Consider the following 22,217-nt stretch of genomic DNA (forward strand, 5'->3'; position numbering starts at 1 on the left):
TCCCAACAAAATCTTTTATGACTCTACTGGTGCATCGCAAGAGTAGTAACATGATGACTGTGTAGCCACAAACTACCATCCATACAAGACAGAGTAATAACAAATGGAAAGCATTTCAGCCCAGTACTGATGAACCAGCAAAGTGATCTTGCAAATAGTAGTGGTTTTCCCCTTCATGAATCCATTTGTTTTCCCTGTGTTAAAAATAATATTGTACACAGAACTTTAAAAGGTGAAGTTTGGGGGACTTGTAGACTCAACACCCCCACGACTGCATCATCCGTGTTCTCCACGGCAAAGCGTACAATGCAATGCTGTGTTAAACTCATGTAGTGTTGCAGATCTCATAATGCAAAGAGACGGCAAAGCCCAGAGGCCAACCTCCTGGCGTAGGGGATACGCCTTGAAATCGAAGGAGGCATTGACTCAAAGCATTGCTCTACCCGCTTTATCTTCTCCGCCTGGGTTTTTTGCTTGACCACTCTGCATCTCTGTTTTAAAATCAATACCATTGATAAAACATGGAAAGTGTTCCTTTAAAGTTGTGATTGAAGTACAATATTCATCAGGAAAAGTGTCCATATTCAATTGTATAAGTAAATATTTACAGACCTGAAAACACCTGTGTGACCAGCATCCAGATCAAGACATCCCCCCTCCCCAGGACTCCAGAGGCAGCCTTCCCAGCCACACCCCAGTTCAAGAGAAACCGTGTCACTAACTTCTTACCGAATATTAGTTGTTATTGTAATTGAATTGTATCTAAATAGAATCATAAAGCGTGTGAAATTTTTTCCTCAGCTTCTTTTGCTCCAATTATTTTTGTCAACTTTCTTCGTATTGCGTAACTGTGAAGATTGGTAATGAGAATTTTTGTGAAAATAGGGTAATGCTTTATATTTTTCTAAGCAGAATTAATATGTGTTGCTGTTGTTACAGGTATTAGATTATAACAAGCAATAATAAAAAATAATTTTTAAAAGCAGTCATGGCAGCAACAGCTCATGAGGACTGCCACTTGATTAAAAGCACAAGTCACCCTCTGGGAATAGAGTTTGAGCATGATGTCTGTGCCAACTCACATAGGCAGATGCAAATGGGACAGCCTTTGTATCCAGGCAAAGGTGTCGTCTACACCACAGGAACCCTGACATTTAAAGATATAGCACACATTTATCATACTTGTCACTTGCTATTAATTTACATTCCCTTTATGCATCTGTTCAAAAAATAATTAGGATTTTATGCTGCAGTAAATACGCTTGTGCATCCATTAGTGCAAAGCAAAAGATTAATTGCATTACAATGGGAATCGGGACGAGTACACTTCGAGCCAGTGATAACGGTGGCAGCGGGGTTGCCCACAGTACTTTGCTCTGATAAGCTTCAAAAACAAGGGTAGATGGGAAAATAATTACATCATTGACAAGGAGGTACCAGCTTTGTTTCCCTCTTCTTACATTCGGCTGTCACCAAACAGAAAGGTTCCCGTGCAAATTAGAAAAAGTTCTTCAGTTTTTTTCTCTATCTCCACATGCACTAGTTTAACATGAGTGATGAACCAGATTGCTAACAGATCTCACTTTTATTTAATCTTGTAGCATTAATCTTGACAAGCCAAAGAAGAGAGAGCGGTTGGCCTGATCCTGTCTCTCTGACCAGTATGTACTGAGAACCCAGTAGACGAAGCAAGATCTGTGGTGTGTGTCCAGTGTAGTCACACAGAGGTGGAGTTTCATACTGTCACAACCCTGACATTTTTTTAACAAGAGGCCCCACATTTTGACTTTGCACTAGGCCTTATATATTATGTACTCAGTCTTGCCAATAGATGTAGAAAACAGTAATAGTATAATCTATATGTGTGTTTGTATGCGTACACACTCAGATATGTGTGTGTGTGTGTGTGTGTGTGTGTGTGTGTGTGTGTGTATAAAATCTCCCCCAAAAGCAAACAAAACCATCAAGCAAGCTTTCATTCTGTCCCCTTCTCTTCCCTGGTCAACTACAAAAGGAAGTGGTATATTGAGTGGAACAGAACATCTGTGTTTTGAGGAAATATCTCAAAGGAAGAAAAGCGCTATACTCATTCTCCAGTTTCTGTCTCCTGACTATGGATATTTTTCTTTGGTTCAAAATATACTGATCATTGTTTCAGTGACAATGGAAATTAATATTTTTAACTTTGGGTGGGAGTGTATATCATTCAAGAAAACATCTGTGTGGTGATTGAGGAATGATATAGTCTAGAAAACCACACTGCCCCCCCCCCCACACACACACACACAAGAAAATAAAAATAAGTGGTTACAGAAGAGCTCAATTCAAACTTCATTCTTGGATGTCTAATCAAGGTGGCAACAAAAGGCAGAGAACGACTCCCAGCTCCCACAATAAGAAGTAATTAACAGATGGTCTTGATTGGCACCAAAATGTTTGGATGATTACCACTGATGAGTCGTTTATCACAGAAGCTCCTCTTCTGGGTCCTCTTCCCTAGAGTCCTCTAAATACCTGGTATTTCTTGTTGACATAATATATCTTCTACTCAGATAAGAAGTTGCCAGAGTTTACCTATCTACATAACTCTTTAATCTTATTTCTTAAAGGCCCTTGGGTTCATCAAAAGTTATTCATCACAATCTTTCTTCTTGGACTTTTGCTGTTGATAGGGTCTGAGGGCTTCAAATATAGGTCAAGTACAACAAAACCAGAGAGCCTGCATGAGGGGGAAGGGATGCAAATTCACTATTGTAGATGAGAGTTTGGTTTAGCCCTGGCAGCAGCTGCTGAATAATTAAGGCCCAAAGGCCTTCATAAAAGTTATAACTCATGTTACAGTGGCTAACCAAGGCTGCTTGAGTAATTTTCCTTTCACTATCACAATTATGGGGATTTAACTCAGTAGGTAGCAGATTTTGTGGTGTGTACATATTTGGTGTGTCCGGGCTCCCCTCTGGACCACTTGAGAGCAATGCTCAGACATCCTCACTAGAAGGAAACTGGTTCTTAGAAGAAACAGTTTTAAGGAGGGGTGGAGGGAAGCGTGGGAGGAAGCAGGCAAACATGTCCTAAGCAGTGGATCTGAAAACCTGGACAGTAACACTGTACAATACGATAACATGGTATAATGTAACGTGATATATTGGAATGGGATGCACTTTGATGTCGTATAACATATATTTCATGTTTTGGATTATTATTACAGAAAAGCATTCACCCTAGAATTTTGCCAGAGAATTTGATGCTACTTACATCTACTTTTCCCATAAGTGAGTGTCTGCAGTTGTGAAACCATGGTCCTGGTCTTTCACCTTTTCTTCCACACCCTGTGCAATGACTGTCTCACTGGTCCATGGTCAAGTCTGTCTCTTCTTATCCTGACATAATATCTGGTATTAGAGTGGACAGAAGGGTCAATACTGTGAGAGAAAAAAATGGGCTTGATTTCGGGATAACATTTCAGTTCTGGGAATTGGATAATATGATTAATTTATTTGAACTACAATTTTTTTGCTTTTGAAATGGGAAATTACTACCTTTAGAAGTTTTTTAAGGACATCAAATGTAAAACTTTATGGGAAGTGTTCTTTTAAGCTTAAATATATTTGTCTATCATTATCTATCTATCTATCTATCTATCTATCTATCTATCTATCTATCCATCCATCCATCCATCTAGTTCTCCCTGTATACCTTCCATCCATTGACCCATTGACTCAATCCTGTCTTCCAAGTGAAAACGGATGTATTGACAGAGGTTACACATTTCAATTTACTTTATATAAAATATAAGACTTATTTTACCAATACACACTTGATAATTTCAAAACACTTTTGACATTTAGTTAATTATAGAAAAATAAATAGCCTTTGCTTTTCTAATTTGGCAGATATTTGTTTATTTCCACACATCTTTCTGAAGTAATAAAAATATATTCAATCTTCCATCTCCATAGTAATAGATTACCCCTAAATATCTACATGTGTATATATGATTTAAGTTGAAAATATCAGCGTGTATAATATATTCAAGCTTTTCCCTTAAGATTTGGTTGAGTCTGAAAGACAAATGCAGACTTTTGCACATAACTATTAAGAGTTTGTATTTTTTAAGGGTTCGGTCCTAAGCTCTTTTCTCCTTCCCTCTCTGTATTTCCATCCTCCATTAATATAATCCTATAAAAATGATTTTTAACTTATACATCTTGCCCAGACCTTTCATTTTAGCTTCAGAGCTTATATCCCACTACCTCTTGAGTTTTATAAGGACACTGCTAACTAAATATGGATAAGTGGTTTTCCTCCACAAACCTGGAACCCTTCCAATGCTTCCAATGTCCATGAATGATGCCACCATTCAATTAGTTGAGCGAACTAGAACCCTAGGGACCATGACTGATGCCTTCTTCTCTTATCCTCCTTATCACATCGAGTCATCAATCCTTGTCAAGTTTACCTTTGAAATATCTATCGGTATTCTGAACATTGAAAACCATTTATCTACTCCAATGCTATTTCCATTCTAGTCTGAGCTACCTTCATCTTCTGCCTGGTCTTCTGCGATAGCATCTGTATTATTTCCCAAGGCTGCTGTAACAAAGTATCAACAACGGTGTCCCTGAAAACTATAGGAATGCATTATTTCATCATTCTGGAGGCTGGAAGTCTGATATTTGGTGTTGGTAGCACCGTTATCTCTCTGACAGCTCTTGGGAAGAACCTTCCTTGGTGTTGGGGCTTCGGGTGTTTTCTGATCATCCTTAGCATTTCTTGGCTTACACTGCGGTCCTATGGCTGTCTTCTCCTCACATCTTCACATCATGTTACCTCTGTACATGCCTGTGTCTGTGTCCAAAATCCCCTCTTTTATAACATAACACCACAACAATGAACCTCATTTTAACTTGATTACCTCTGTAAAGCCTTACTTCCAAGTAAGGGCACATTCTGAAGTACACATTCTAGAGGTTAGGACTCCAACATATTTTTGGGGGGGCACACAATTCAACTCACGACAGAATCAAAACTGGTCTACTTGATTCTCTCTGGTTGCACAAGAATCCCTTTTCCCCTAAGTAACCAGAGTAAATGTTTCCAAGTTTAATACGATCGATTTATTTTCGTGCTTCAACTCTTTGCATGCTATTTTACTATTCTTAGACAAAAGTAGGACTTTAATATGGCAGACAAGGAACTTCTCATCTGGTCCTGCACACCTCCTGTGTGATGCCCTGCTCCCTGGCAGCTCTGTGTTTAAACCAAAAAATATATAGATTTTCTCCTCTTCTTGTCTTTCTTATTCCCTTATGCCCTAGAACACTTTTATATATTGTGTTTCTTCCTGTCTGGTCTTTTCTTCCTTTTTTTTTATTTTTCCACCTAGTTTATTAATATACATCCCAGGGTTATTTATTTATTTTTTTTAAGAAATCCTTCCCCAGCATGTATTCTTCCAAGAATTAAAATTTTCTATCTGTGCAAAAAATATGATTAATATCTATCCCTTCAATTAGATTCTGAGATTTATTAAGTGCTTAATTATGGCTGGCTTTGTCCATCAATCTATCTCTTCTCCAGTTTCTAGTATAAATGACTGGCACATCACTGATGTTCAATTTTTTTTTTTTTTATTTGAACAATGAGTGATTAAATGAATCATGTATATATGCTTGTCTCTCAAACTGTTTATGGTGACAATCTAGCTAACTTCCCTCAATCTTTTGTGAAATAGAAAACTATACTTAGATCATCATGGGCCAACAGTCAAGAATTTTCTGAATGGTACCAGTTCATGGCCTATACGTAGAGTTGTACTGATCTCTGTTTTCCCTAGATTAGTAGTGATTCTGTTATTCTAAGAATTTAGGACTAAACTGATCTCTTTGTAGGGAAAGGAACTCATATACTTGATTTTTTAAGAGTAAAATGTGTACACTAATGCATTGCCATTTAACTCATTCATTTGCGTAGAGAACTGCAAACTGATCGCTGGACACTGTTCAACCAAAGGTAACGGCTGGCTGCTCATCCTCCTGCACTCCCTCCAGGGCTTCAATCGGGGAAGCACTCAACTATACAGTAAGCCCAGAGTCGCTACCTGACACTTGGATCAACTCAGCCTGTTAACATGTGTCTGGTCAGCTGCCTGAGTTACAGGGATCCCATAGGTGAGCACCCTCCCTCTGAAAGTGGTGGTGATAGATGACCTGTCTCCCAGGTGTCAGAGGTACTAATTGCTAAGAGAAGAGGAACTGCTGGTAGTCTCATTTCTGCCAGAAAGAGATGGGAAATGTCACTGGACACATAGACCAACCTCTTCAGACAGGGAAGACTTTATCAGCCAAGACTCAGAATTACTGATAATGAGTATACAACACCTTACTCCAAACTCTATATTTTGGGAGTGGTTGCATATATGTGTTTTTAAGCCTTGTTTTGCTTTTGTTAGGGCTTCTCTGAAGCAGAGAGTTTACCAGCCAGTTGAGTAAGTGTTCTCTCTGCCACCTGGAGCCCTGGCAAAATTTTCGACAGAAATTTTGTATCTCGGGAAGGCAAATTATTTGCCTTATGCAAAATTACTTTTGCAGCAAATGGTGCATTATCTAGGACATTTAGAATGACACTTATTAACTAAACTTCCAAACGCAAAGAAAATAAAAGAAAAAATTCTTTTTCTATACCAAAGATTTTCAACCTTTTCATCTTATGCACATATAAACTAATTATTAAAATTCTGCAGCACACTTACATATACATTGCTAATCTAACAAAAAATAGGTATCATTTTGATTTACAAAAATATACTAATCGTAATTACCTACCCTTTTTGCTTCAAAGTGACATTTTAAAAAAATAAGGTGTCTATACTTGTATATAAAGACTTCTAGTACCAAGAATTAACCAATCAAATGCAAATGTATTATGTGACGTGACCAATAGATGCAACTCTATTATATGATCTATGTATTTATGGCTCAAGACAGGGCATGCACACCAGAAGGCCATTGTTTTGTTTGTTGTTGTCTTTTTTTTTTTTTTTTTTAATTGATTTTAGAGAGAGAGAAAGGGAGAGGGAGAGAGATAGAAACATCAATGAGAGAGAACATCCATTGGCCTCCTCCTGCATGTTCCCAACAGGGGATCAGGCCCACAACTTGAGCATGTGCCCTGACCGGGAATGGAACCAGCAACCTCTTGATGCATGGGTCAGTACTTAACCACTGAGCCACACAGATTGGGCAGTTGTCATTTTTTGAATATTTTTTTCTTTATTATTGATTTTAGAGAGAGAGGAAGGGAGAGGGAGAGAAAGATAGAAATATCGATGAGAGAAACATCAACTGGCTGCCTCCTACATGCTCTCCACTAGAGACTGGGCCCACAACCTGAGCATATGCCCTGACCAGGAATCAAACCAGCGACGTCTTGGTGCATGGGTTAGTGCTGAACCACTGAGCCACACCGGCTGAGCATATTATCATTTTTTTATTTGACACTATAAGGGAAAAGATGTCCGTGCCCCTGACTCAATAGTCAACACATTGCGTGTGTGGCAACGAGTTGAAAATCGCTAGTCTATACCAAAGAGTTTTAAATCTTGAAACAAACTAAGATATCTTCCCAGAAGATCTGGCTATCACATCAATCATCGCCTTCACTAATAAATATTCACCACATTCTCGAGCTATGAATCTTACTGAGTGAGATGGATGCGATATATCAGCCAGGGTCCTGAAAGGGAAGAGATGACCTATTCTGCCACATTCTCACTTTTTAAAGGACCCTTCTCTACTTCTTGTCCAGCCACATCCTTCTCCATAGGACAAAAAGTCTACAGTCTAAGGAGTTATGCTCTTCAGGAGCCATGTACCTTTTTCTAGATCATGCTTGAGGTACCTGGTATCCTTGGTATTTCCAGCCCAAATACTCTGTACCCACTTGGAAGTTCTGTGAAGGCCCCCTCGTAAAATTCATCTTGCCAAAGCCAAATTATATCACCAGTATGCAAACCCATAGGCACAATGGGTGGCCGAGAGATGGCTATGTACCTACAGATGGATCATAGATGGGCTGGTTGTCTACACATATGAATATGATGCTCCTCAAAGTGCACAATGGTATCCATAAGGAAGAGGAGAGAGAGAGTCAAGGCAAAATTCTTCCTTGTTCCAGTATGGAACTCTAAGAAGTCCAGTCATCCTACGTTCACACCTGGTCTTCCAGGTCATTTGTAATAAAACATTTATCATGGTAGAAGAACTGAACATTCTTTAAACAGTTTGGTAGAATGATTTAAATCTCATGAATGTTTAATATGTGATATATGACATGTACGTTACATATTGACATATGACATATGATGTCTCATTTCCTCTGACTCTCCCCACATATGTTAGGGAAGATCTGCAGAGGGCACATGCAAAGAGAGTTCAATGAAGGAATGTTTACAAATGTCTAAGAAGGATTCGGAGAATCAGATTCTAGCAACTGCAGGCATCTACTACCATTCCTATGCAGTCACTGACAACCCACAGCCCCACAGAGACAGATGGGTAACTGACTACCACAAACACTCTTCTTCTGTCTTCTCATCTCCTGGTGGTACCCACTTTTGGTTACAGTCAGCCCTTGTTTATCATGGTTAATCAGTTCCAGACTCGACCACGATAAATGAATTTCCACGAAGTATGATTCTTCGTTTATAAATCAAATATTTTCACAGAGCATAGAAAACCTGTTTACGGCCTTCTAAATACGTTTTTTACATTAATAGAGCCCTCTAAATATGAAGTAACACCCTTTAGTCACCATTATACTCGTATTATCCAATATATTAGACAAAATAAAAGAAAATACACTGCCACCAGCACTCCCTCAGCAAGAAGTTCCCCCCCAGGTCCATGCCTTCAACGAGGTGCTGCAGGGTGTTTCGCATGCAGAGGGCCCTGAACGCACAAATAATGCCCTGGTCCATGGGCTGGATCAGCGAAGTGGTGTTGGGAGGAAGGAACTCAATCCACACACCCTCGTAGGATATATCTTGCGCATGACCTCCAGCATTGTCCATGAGGACAGGGACATTAAACTCGAGTCCCTTCTCTGTGAGATACAGCTTGCCTTGGGGGATGAAGCAGTCGTGGAACCGGTCCGATGACAGCTGCTTCGTGATCCAGCCCTTGTCGTTGTGCATCCAGTGCACTGGCAGCAGGTCCTTGTTTCTATTCTTCAGGGCCCTGGGGTTCTTGGCCTAGTAGGTAAGGGCAGGCTTGAGCAAAAGCCCCTCAGCATTTCCACACATAACCATAGTCACGCGATCCTTGTACGCCTTGAAGTCACAGACCTTAGCCTCATCCTTGAACATGAATGTCCGGGAAGGCATTCTTTTCCAGAACAGTCCTGTCTTGTCCATACTGAACACCTGTTCTGGATGGTACTCGCCCTCCTCAAGGGTCTTCTGGAACGTGTTGTTCACATAGTCGTCTGCTGCAGGCTGGTCAGCAGAGGCAGCTTCTCCATGGAGAACGACAGTCTTCAGATGATACCTCTTCTGGAACTTCTCGAACCAACCCTTGCTCGCCCTGAAATCCATGAACGTAGCAGAAGAGGGTTCTGGTTGAGGTTCATCCACCGTAAAGCGCTGATGGAGCGGCCTCTCCTCCTCCCAGATGACCAGCGAATCCAGCGAAATGTTTTCCTTGCGGCTGTCACTGATCCAAACGGCTGGGGCAGACTCCGTTTTCACCATGAACTTTTATGATTTGTCACAATGCGCTTTGCTTCCTTGTTGAAGGAGACAGTAGCCATTGCACAGATGTTCTTTTCAATTTTATGGATGGAGCGAACAGTAGACTCATTCAAATCGTAACGGTGGGCAACTTCCACATTTTTCTTGCCATCTTTAATCATATCCAGGAGTTTCACCTTCTCCTGGATGGTAAGCATCTTCCTCCGGTGCTTAGTTTCATCGTCAGAAGGCTTAGAAGAAGCAGCACCTTTATGAGCCATCATGGGGTTTAGATAAAAGTTCTCAGGAATCGCAAACACAAGAGCAAAATTGCTTCTGATGCATAGCTATGTCGAAGCGTGTATGAGAGAAACAAACTTGCATGAGGCTGAGCCCATCAGTGGCCAGGATAGGGAGAGGATAGGATAGCCAATCAGTGACCAGCATGCTCTGATGGGCTTGGTTTCACCACACCCAATTTTTTGGAAAAAAATTATTGCCCACACACAAGGAGGGGTCGAGCGGTTGCACCTGGCATGGAAGGATTCCTGGGGTGGTCGGACACATAGGCCTACAGTCCACACGTACAGTAATTTTAATTTTAATTGTAATACAGGGATGTATAATTGACTCAGCCAACTGAGTGCATGCTGCATCATTTTCACTGTCTCGATCAACTTTTTAATGAATACATTTGAAAAAACAGCGATAGAGTGAATCCGCGAAAGTCAAAATGCGAAGTGACGAGGGACAACTGTAAACCCAATCAGAAGCCAGATAGAAATACAGCCTGGTTGATACAATCCATAGAGTACAGCCTCTCAGCTGATGGTGCAGAATGGAGAAGAGTAGAAAAAAGAGGCAAATGAAGAGCATCCAGTATATGCTGGAGTCGAACTTCACATCTAAATTATTTCCCTTTATAACTAAGGGCCCTTGATAAGCCATTTATTAATCTGAAGTCTCTTTTTTCTCCTCTGTAAAATGGATCTCTTAATAACACGTCCATTGTGAAGATGTAAGGAGTAAACATTAATATTTGCAAAGCATTTAACACAGCCTCGTGTAACTAGTAGATGCTTAACAAACATTAGCTTAGGCCGGGTGCCTGCGGGATTCTGTAAGATAAAGTTGGTGCTCTCTATGCTTCTAATCACAGACCCCATCACTCACTCACTCATCAAACCAACATTTTCGTGTACCTACTATGTATGTATCAGCCACTCTGTTGTACAGAAATGAGCAAAACAGGTGAAAATCCTTGCTGTTTTGGATAAATAAGAAAAAAAAAATCATTGCTCTAATGTGGTGGTAGTTCATAAATAGGCTGAAGGTACAAACAAATAAACAGACTGTTTCTATATAGGAAATTAAACATAAGTAATATAATATCTAAGAGTTCTTGAATCAGATTTTAAGAGTCAGCTTAGATAATTTTACTTAATATATATATACATTATATATATATTAAATATATATATTAGTTTGGGCAATGTTCCATTTATTTGTTTGCAGTTCTTGTACATAAATAAGTAAATTTACTTCAATATCCCAAAACTGTTCACAAAATGTTAAAAAACCTTTTTTTCCTTTATTGATATAAGAGAGAGAAAGGAAGGGAGAGAAAGAAAGATAGAAACATCGATGAGAGCAAACATTGATTGGCTGCTTCCTGCATCCCCTCCACTGGGGATCGGGCACACAACCTGGGTATGTGCCCTGACCGAGAATCAAATCAGTGACCTTTTGATGCATGGGTTGATGCTCAACCACTGAGCCACACCAACCAGGCCACAAAATATATATATTTTTTTACTTTTCACTAACATTCCTGAGCATCTGCTTTAACTTGTACAAATACAAAGTGGATGTACATTAACTCAGATAGAAAATTATCATACCGACCCTGTGACAACCATCAACATATAGTTAATTGTAGAACAGGTAGCTGAAAAGACTTTACATTTGCTTATAGTGGTACAAATGCTAAATACTTGGAAAGAGTATAGACCTAACTTAGATTTGGAGGTTGATAAAGACATACAAGAAGAGAACTGGAGGTCTGCACAAGTCAGAAAGGCACTAGTTTTAGAAATAGGTATTTCTGGGATGTTTAACCCCAGTTCTCTCATTAGCTGTGTTACTCTGAGAAAGGCATAATACTTACCTCTATAAGCCTATTTTGTTTTCTTTCAATTTATAATTATAATGTCTATCTTATATGAAATAGGATGTTGTGACTATTAGGTCAACTTATACATACATAAAAATGAGTAATTGGGTATAAGTCACAATACACACTTATAGAGAAAGTCTTTCTCCCTCAGAACAACTTCCCCTCTATTTTCTGAGGTTTTGTTGGCAGCCAAGCTCCTACGACCCAAGAGGAACTCTACAAAGTACATTAGTAGCCAAAAGGTTGAAGGTTTCATGTTTGCATTGAGAGCAGTGTCAAAGTAGGAAGAGAGCATAGAAATGCAAAATGTACTGGACTTTTAATTTGTGAGAAAGTGATCATCTTCAATAAGGTGATGAGACAGAAAATATAAAAATAATAATTCTCCATTTTAGGAAATGCAACATGATAAGAAACCAATAATACTTCGCAGCTCATTCATTTAAATACTCTAGAATAAACGATCTACTAAAAGAATACGTAGAAGTGCCTTATTGTGTATGTCTGTTTCTAGAATGAATTTACTTTTAAAGTAACATAGAACTGCATTTCAAATTTGCCCAGATAATGTGTCAAAAATTCTACAGAGGAACAGAAATGCTCTTATTAAAGATGGCAGAAAACAATGAGGAATGTAGGTTTTTGTTGTTTCTTTTAAAATTTTTTTAAAAATTGATTTTAGAGGGAGGGGAAGGGATACGGAGAGAGATAGAAACATTGATGAGAGAGAACATTGATTGGTCACCACCTGCATGCCCCCCACTGGGGATTGTGCCCAAACCTGCACATGTGCCCTGACCAGGAACCGAACCAACGATCTCATGGTGCATGGGTCGACACTCAACCAGTGAGCCACACCAGACGGGTAAGGAATGTGGGTTTTAATAGTAAAGCTTGATGAATCCAAATGCTAGCATGTGTTTTTTAAATTACATTCTTCAGTACTTAGTAAAATTTTTATCCTTTAGCATTATTGATCATAAATGAAGCCTTATGAGGAGAATATTTAACATGTTGAACATCTGACCCATATTTTCCAGGCTGATGTAGTCGTGCGGATAACACAATTTTTTCTTAGTCTCTGTATTAGAATAACTAAATTGGATTTCATAAACATTTATTGTGTGAATGTTGCATAAAAATCAGAAGGCTAGATGGATACTGGAGCAAAACATGAACTATTTTGTTAAAGAACTTCAACGATATTGAATTTTCTTGTAATAAATTTGACAAGGAAAGCATAGCATGTAGGCAACAAATCTGCACCTATGATCATTTAAACCCCAGTGCATAAAAAATCAGAAATCTAGACGCTGAGCTCTTAAACTGATCATTCCTAATATTAATTAACTTATAAATAATAACTCATTGTGTTATCCATGTGGCCACTAAATAATACACTTTTGCAGGTTATGAAGGCCATTTCCATGCACCATTTGAAAGCAATTCTCACTGGAATTTCATGAGGTACAAAGGAAAGCAAAAAGAGAGAGGTACAAAGATGTGTCCATGTTACTGAGTCACTAAAACACAGAATGCAAATTATTTTGTTCTGCTGGTCTTCAGAGAATGAGGTTGAGAACAATTTGAGAACAATTCTATTCCCAATGCAAGTCCTTGGTATTGGGCACAAGCTTGAAATCCCAGAGAGGTGTTTTTTTTGTTTGTTTGTTTTGTTTTGTTTTTCTTTCTAATGTGCCAAGCCAAGGATAATTGAAAGAAAATGAAGTCAAATTCCCTTTCCTGGTCAAGTCCTCCACTTTAACAGCAGCCCCCTAGTTGCACCAATAATGTTCCTATCCTAAGGTTCCAGTCTTCTTCTGTCTGAGCTAATTGTCCCTGCGATCTGCTGACTTTCATCAGGAGCCTCGGAACCCTGAGTTCTCCTTCCTCCTCCTTGAGGTTACGTGGGAATGAGTTCTCTGGATGTTGTGAGCTGCTGTCCCTCAGTGACACTTCTTTATTTCTGTGCCACCTTGCTGGCTACAACGTTTTGACAGGAATGGACCCTGATGTTTCATTGATTATGTTTCAAAGTGTTGCCCGTGTTTCTTGGCCAACACAAACGCATTCTAAAGATAATGGCCCAAAGTAAATACATGAGATCCAAAGGAGAAGAACCTCTTTAGAATGAGGTCACGCCCTCCAAAAAGGATATCTAGGTGACTTGGAAATTACTACCCGTGCTGAGCAGCTTCCCAGTTTGTCACCTAAAGGAGGATGATAGAGGTGGATTTCTCAAGGCACATTCCTAACTTTGGCAAGAGTACAAATGGAGGGTCGTCTGCATGTATCTAAATAGTTAAGAGATATAAAACAGACTCACTGTTATAAAAAAAAAAAAAAAAATCTAATCCTGACCTTTAAAATGACCCAGAGGTCAGATTTAAATTTAGAATTCTCAGGCTCTTCAGAGTTCTGTTCCAGAAACTGGCTACATGGAAGATCTGGCCTGGCTCATCAACCTACTTTTTTTAATACACATTTTTTATGACATTTGGGGGGGCTTCCATGCATTTGGGGGAGACCCTAGCCTACAGTCTCAAGCCCAACCCACATGCCCCTTCCAAAAAGACCTTCCTCAAGGCCTAGAGGTCAGCATACCATCAACCAACCCCACCCTCGAGGGTAGACCCAACCTTGGAAGCTCAAGTACACATTAGAGGTACAACTACAAAGTGTCTGTACATTGCCTGGGTCAACAGAGGCAGAGAATTCTTGTGTTCTGATAGCCACAGCGTAATCCATAAGAGGGCATGAGCTAAGTATGACACATTTCTGGGGCCCCAGGTAATTATTGGTTTGTAGGAAAGGGTATGACGCGGAGTCAGAACAGACCCCTTACAGAGCAGGATGCAGGGTTTGCAGGCGTGTACCCCTCTTGTTAAGCTGTAAGAGAAGTACTCTCTCCTCTACATCCACACTCCAGCAAACAATTAAAAAATTCATTTGCTGCTCACCTTCAAAGTCACCATATCGTCGGGGCAGGAATTCGGCCAGCAGGAAGAGACAGACTGCACACACTCGCAGGATTAGAAAAGGACTGTTCACTGTGCACCAGTGTCACCCCAGTGCAGTCACCTCCAAAGGCTGAACCTCAAGCCAGGGTTCCAGCCACTTTTATACATGATAAGCCTCCGGGCATTTGGGGGCTTCTAGTTCCACTGTAGTTTAGGCCCTTGGCAGATGTATCAGAATTACAAAAGCCAAGGGTGGGGTCGCTGCATTGCCTAAGGGGATGCACCTGGCCTGCCTTCTCAATAGAAGTCATTTTAGCTTAAAGCAAAAACGCAGTGGTAAGGACACTGACTTAGCAGAGATTTAAGGTGTCACCATGACCCTCAATGAGCTCAGCAACCAGAATAGATATAGAATCATGAAATTCCTAACAAATGTAATGCAATGATCAAAGGCACAAAATAGTAAATGAGCCCCTAAATTATCGAGAAGTAAAGAATTAGCACACCTGACAACAGATGAGACATTGGTTCAGAGTACTAGCTCGCCCAAGTCACACGTTAACTAGAAGAAATCCAGTCCCAATTCTGTCTCTAAAACCAAAGTTTTTTTCTGCTTTTTGGAAACTGTCTTCAGGTATGAAGATTCTGCGAGAGAGACCTGCTTGCAACTTCTTTTCTCCTACATGGTCCTGCAGAAATATTTTAAAGGACCACTTTTTAATTTTAGCCTTTGCTCACATGCGCTGTGTAATCCCTTTCCACTAGTTCCTTTCAGAGACAGCCGGGATGACTTAGTTTAGTTTAATTTTCCCTTTTTTTCATAACCTGTCTTCCCCTCATATTCTGTCTACTAGCTCACCAGGTTTCCAGAATTCTGATCTGGGAAGCTCCGCAGAGGATGCTGCCTATCTGGGCATTTCATAAGATGAGAGAAACTTGCATTTGAATAGCCAATTCTATTCCCACCCCACCCCCCAAGCCTCACTTGGTTCATTACCCATTAAAAAAAGTTCTTCCTTATAAGTTTTGCAGTAGGTGATTATGAAAAGAAGTGATGCGCCTTTCTTAATCAATGTCATGCTGAGAGGATCAGAAAGTTATAACAGAGAGACAATGTTAGGGGATTGATGCTCTATCTTGTTGGAACCTTTTTCTGTACCCAGCAGGCAGGCCTGGATACTCAACATTGTCAGCAAAAATAAACAATAAATCAATGGATATATAAAAAACCGTAGCCCTCATTTATTAGACACCTTTTCAAATACTGGTTATGAGAGGCTGTATGTGGAATGATAGCAGCATTTATACCTATTCTGGAATGTTATGTCTTCATAAAGATCATATGAAATAGCCCCAGTTTATGATGCTTCAGATTTACAATTTTAAATCTCGGCATTTCTCGATGCGTTACTTCTCTCCTCATGTAAAAGATGAGAACGGGAGATGAGAGGTAGGAACCGTTCCCAAGGTCAGTGGGGATGAGACGGGGAGCTGCGATTCCAAATCACCTGTGTGTCAATGCAGCTTACCACTGAGCCATTCTGCTCCCCCCAGGTAAGTCAAGGAGAAACATAACCAAACATTTAGGAGAAAATAATTCTAAAGCTTAGGGGCTACCACATTGTCGCACCCCTGGGATACTCCTAGCTTATTCTTCTCCATGGATCAGAAGTCTCGGCAGTTCCTGGAATGATAACCTAACATAGTCAGAGGGTGAGGTTCTGGGAAAGAGAGACACCTGGGTTAGAACCTTAGTTCTCTCTTTAATCACTTGTGAGAACTTAGACAAGTCACATAACCTAAATCTTAGTTTAGTCTCCTGGAAACTGTGTATTACAGATATGAATTCTAGTCCACAGTGAAGGTGAGCAAAATAAGGAACTTTTTATTTATTTTTTCAGTTTAACAAAATTTGTATTGTTAGCTTTCATTCTGCACGGGGATAGAAATAGGTTCTCAGTCAGCTGGATGCCCTTCCTACTTCCTTCCAGGTGGAATTTGAGAAGGTCTGCAGAGATGTCAAAGGTGAATAACAAAGGATTTGCTTTAAGTATCTCTCTGGACAGCACCCCCGGAAGCCATCGGCTTAGGTTGTCTTTAGACCCTGATTTGTGACAGCCACCACTGAGCCATCTATCAGTCTTGTGACTTTCTTAGCTACATTGTTTCCCTTATGAAGCATAGAAAAGTCCTTCTGATCCCAGAAGAAGGGACAAGACCTTGCTGGGACAAGAGATCTCCCATCACACTGCAGCCTAAGGAGCCCAGGAGAGCACCTCCCATTTCTAGTGTAGGGTCTTGACCTACCACTGGGCTGTAACCACACAACAGGTCAGCCGTGGACATGCCCACCTGCATAGCATGCTTGTGGTCCAGAGATCATGGGTATGAACTCCTCCTTTACGAGTCAAAATTACTGTCAGTAATAATCATGAATAATAGATTCATATCTTACATGAATAATAATGATCAGAAAAGAAATGCAAAAATTGGTTTTGTTTTTTTTTTACTAATATTGTATGTAAAATCATACCACTAAAAAATAAATAAAAATAATAAATATAACAATGCAAGAAAAGTAAAGAAAAGTAATGAATTTGTACTTTTCTAATTACACTAATATTTCTTTGGAGGAAGTTTAAAATAGATAGCGCCCTTTGCTGTGGCAACACTCTTATGATTTAATGATAATTATAAAACGAAGGTGAGAAATTTTTGTTACAGATATTATTTCAATTCAATAAAATAGTTCATGCATGAACTAAAATATACACTTCACTAACAACAATATATCTTACAGTTGATGCTTTTTTTAACTCTTTTAAACGTTGAGTACGAATAAAAATCTCATCTCACGCACTGTGACAGAAGGGAAATGATTCAAGTTCTGTTTTCTCATCTTTTCTTATTGTTTATTTCAAACATTGAGCTTATTGACAGCTGCAGAAGGGACCTGGAATGTAATGACTGACCCTCACCAAGTCCCTCTAGAAGTGAATCTGCTTTTAGTTGAGCACGTGGGTTTGGGCCTCTATTATTTCCTAGGGTGGCTGTATCAAATTACTGGGTGGGCCGGGCCGGTGTGGCTCAGTGGTTGAGCGTCGACCCATGCACCAAGAGGTCACTGGTTTGATTACAGGTCAGGCCACATGCCCAGGTTGTGAGCCAAATCCCCAGTGGGGGGCATGCAGGAGGCGGCCAATCGATGTTCTCTCTCATCGATGTTTCTCTCTCTCTTTCTCCCTCTCCCTTCCTCTCTCTCTCAAATCAATAAAGAAAAAATTTTTTTTTAAAACAACCAAATTACTTGGTGGTTGAGAACAATATAAAAATCCAAAATCAAGGTGTTGGCAGGGCCACAGTCCCTCCACAGGCCCTAGGGGCGATTTGGCCCCTGTGTCTTCCAGCTTCTGGGGATCACTCCCGCGCCTGGCCTGTGTGTGCATCACCCTGATCTCCGCCTCTGTCTTCAAATGGCCTCTCCTCTTCCCTGTGTTCCTCTCCCATGTGTGTCTTCTATCAGCGGATTTGCCATTGGATTGGGGGCCCCTTTCCTCAATAACTCAGGATGATTTCATCTTAAGAAACTCAGTGACATCCTCAGAGACCATTTTTCAAATTCCACACAGGTTCTGAGAGTGATGGTATCGGCGTATCTTTTTGAGAACCACCACTGACCCACTATAAAGGTTCATCAATTAACTGGGAATTCTCTGAATAACTTCTATATAGACTACAAAATTTATGAAAAGGATCACTTTTCTTTAAAAGTATGAACTAATTGTAAGCTCACGTATGTGATTAAATCTGAACATTAACTGCAATAATTATCCAGAACTTACACTAAGAAAAGGTTTTGGTCTGGGAGATTAGAATATGCTGCACAACAATGAAAAGCAGGCTTCTAGTTAGCTTTGTTGCTGTTGCATCCTTGTCAGACAGTACACCCCAAATCCTCCCCAGTTACTTTCGCCTCCCCTGCAGGGCACAAGCCTGGCTACTTTCCTTCCTGTACAGTAAATGTTTCTGTTGGCTCACCAGCTCCTAACACTTAGCCCTGGGGTGGGCGCGGGCTCCTTCCTCTGGAATTTACCCCCAATTATGTCTCATTTTTTCCCCTGAATCTCATTTCTCTCTTATCCCAAAGCATCCTTTCCTGGTACAAAAGACAGAGAGTAATGTGGAAATGGGGGCACGTGAAACCTCAATGTCTCATCCTGTTTTCTCCCCAAGTTTTCTCCAGATGCCAACATGAGATTCCCTTGGGAGTCTAAGCCCTTGAAACCACATCGTCATAAAAGTCTCCGTCTTTCCTGTTTATGTTTTGCATCTTTCCCCTAGGGCACACCATACTTCTAGAACACTGCTATAGAAAATGAACACTACTCTTTGGGGTTAGTTACTATGTCTCCCCATCAGCGGGAGCAGAGACATTCCCTTAAGGCTTACTTATTTCCAAGTGCCTCACTGGACCAGAAGTCTAAAAGAATTTTCCTTAGGCTTCCGACTTCAGCCCCTGCTAAGTTCGGTTAGCCTGAGGAAGGTATGGGTACGGATGACCTCTGGGTAGCAAGTCCAATGCAGTTTGGTTCCTTCGTCCATGGTAATCACCGTATATACGGGGCAGGACCTTGTGGGTATAGAAACTCAGTGTAGCCTCCTCTTCACCAGCCAACTACCTCCGTAATACATACACCCTCACATGCCTCTGTTGAAAATAGAAGCTGTGACACAGCTAAGTTCTTAAACACCAAGGTTCGGGGACAAAGGGCATGATTTAAAGCTCGGTTCTTGTAGACCGAGGAACACCCATGGGCATTGGCTTTCCCCAACACTGCTCCTACCCATCAGCACCTTAGCTGTCTTTTCGTATTGTGACTGTCAGACCATCATGATATGTGTCCCATGTTATTCCAAAATTAAAAGTGCAAAGGAGATATTGAGGGGGTGGAGGAACTGGATAAAAGAAGATGAAGACATTAGCCAAAGAACATATATGTAAGCCCACGGACACAGACAACAGTGTTGTGAAGGCCAGGGGAGGGGTATGGGGACTGGGAGGGGGGATGGGAGACATCTGTAATAGTGTCAACAATAACTAAATAACTAAATAAAATAAATAAAATAAAATAAAATAAAAGGCACTTTTTTATTACTCTGGTACTCTTCTTAAGAAATATTTATGAATTCTTTTTTTCTAATAATTTTTCTTTATTGATTTTAGAGAGAGAGAGGGAGGAAGAGGGAGAAAGAGATAAAAACATCAATGAGAGAGAATACCAACTGGTTGCCTCCTACATGCCTCCGACGAAATTTGGCCAACAACCTGGGCATGTGCCCTGATTAGGGACCTCTAGGTGCATGGGTCGATTCTCAACCACTAAGCCACACCAGCCGGGCCATTTACAAATTCTTAAAAAGTGAGATATTAAAATCCTTTACCTGCTTGTGTCGTAATGTGTTCATCTCAAAGAGAACTAGATAAGGACTAAGTGAGATTTCTGTTTCTACCTCTGAGTTTCAGTCATCTTGCAGAATTTCATTCCTTATGTTTTTCAGAGTTGCAATTTCCTCCTTTCTAAACTTTATTATTATTTCTGTCTTGTTTTAGATACCGTATCTGTAGAAAGGATTTGTGACCAATGTTATTGACGGTTCCTTTTGATGTGCATATATTTTCAGGCAATATCTAAGTGCTGATGTTGTATGGGAAGATGGGGAAATGCATTTGCCAAAGGGTAACCTTCTAAAAAGAAATATAGCTTTGGGGGAAGAGTGAGACAGAGGCTGCAACAGCCAGGACTGTGACCAGTGAAGAGTGCAGTAGGTAGATCACACCTGACCATTTCTGTCTAATAAAAAACACTCATAATACTTCAGCATCCAGCAGTAAGTAGGAAAAATTATCTGGAAATCAATGCTCTGCATTTAACTGCATTTAGAAGATTAAAGAAAGCAGAAAGGGGAAAATGTATGCTACCCTTAATTTATATCAACTATTCACATGTCGTATGTCTTGTAATCTAGTAATCCTGTATCATCCCATTTTACAGAAAAGAGTTCAACTAGGTCAGTTCCTCCCACAAAACATTCTCCTCAGTAATGTTCATCACAGTTGAGATTATTTATTTGTAGGTTCTTTGATTGATATGCTCCCCAATATTATTAATCTTAGGGACAGCAGGGACCATGCCTCTTGCTTATTTGTACATTTGGTTTCACTAAGTATTCCCAGTGCCTAGTACAAAAATGTCGTATATAGTAGGTAGTTAATATATATTTGTTAAATGAATGAAGTGGCTTTGTGCCTTCGTATTAAAAATGATAATGCTGAGATCGGGACCTCTGCCTCTGATGGGAAGCTCAGCATAATAATTATTCCATGGTTTTCTTGCTCACTTACTTCAAATAATTGCTTCAGCTCTACAAAATGGGTTTCTGGGTAGTGGATAAACAGACATGATTATAAACACATGGTGTGATCTCTGGGCCATTTGACAGTCATGTAATGATGACATTTTCCACCAATCTCAGGAATCCTGTCATTAATCATGCAGCATATTCCAAAGCTCACCTGCTGTATTTACAGTTTGTCATTATTACTCATTAAATACCTGATTTGGGTCATAATATTGAAATGCTGGGAGCCTTAAAAGAGACCCGTTTCAGCAATAACGTACATGCAGGTTTTCCTCTTGGCATCTACAAATAGAATAGCTGTGGTAACAGATGCCTGCTAAATTTGACAGCAAAAAAATATATCCTGGTATTTAAATATTTTATTAGCTGATTACAGAGGTTAAAAGGGGGCTCCCATTTTCTGGGGTCAAATAGCTCAGGAGCTTGATGGATTCATATTAAAGCCCTTGGATCTGCCCAGCTGGTATGGCTGTATGGTTGAGCATAGACCAATGCAGCAAGAGGTCGCTGGTTTGATTCCCAGACAGGGCACATGCCCAGGTTGTGAGCAAATCCCCAGTGGGGGTCATGCAAGAGGCGGCCAATCAATGTTCTCTCTCATCGATGTTTCTATCTCTCTCTCATTCTCTCTCTAAAAATCAATAAAGAAAAAAAATTTTTTAAGCCCTTGGATCTAACCACATCTCACTTGCACACACACATACTCCTTCCTGTGCAAAACTGTGATGATGCTCTAAAGATTCCTGGAATTGAGAGATGTGCAACCTTACTGGTCACGTTATCACTCTTCTCATCGGCTTCCTCACCCAGTTTATAGCTCGGTTTTCAGGGCTGTCTCTCCAGGGAAGGATCCCTTGTCAAAGACCAACCACTGAATAATGACAAGAATGACTCCATGCCAAGTTGGTTTTCTGCCACCTTAACTCCTTACTGG

This window comes from Molossus molossus, unplaced genomic scaffold (assembly GCF_014108415.1).
Source record: "Molossus molossus isolate mMolMol1 unplaced genomic scaffold, mMolMol1.p scaffold_m16_p_13, whole genome shotgun sequence".
NCBI classification, from domain to species: Eukaryota; Metazoa; Chordata; class Mammalia; order Chiroptera; family Molossidae; genus Molossus; species Molossus molossus.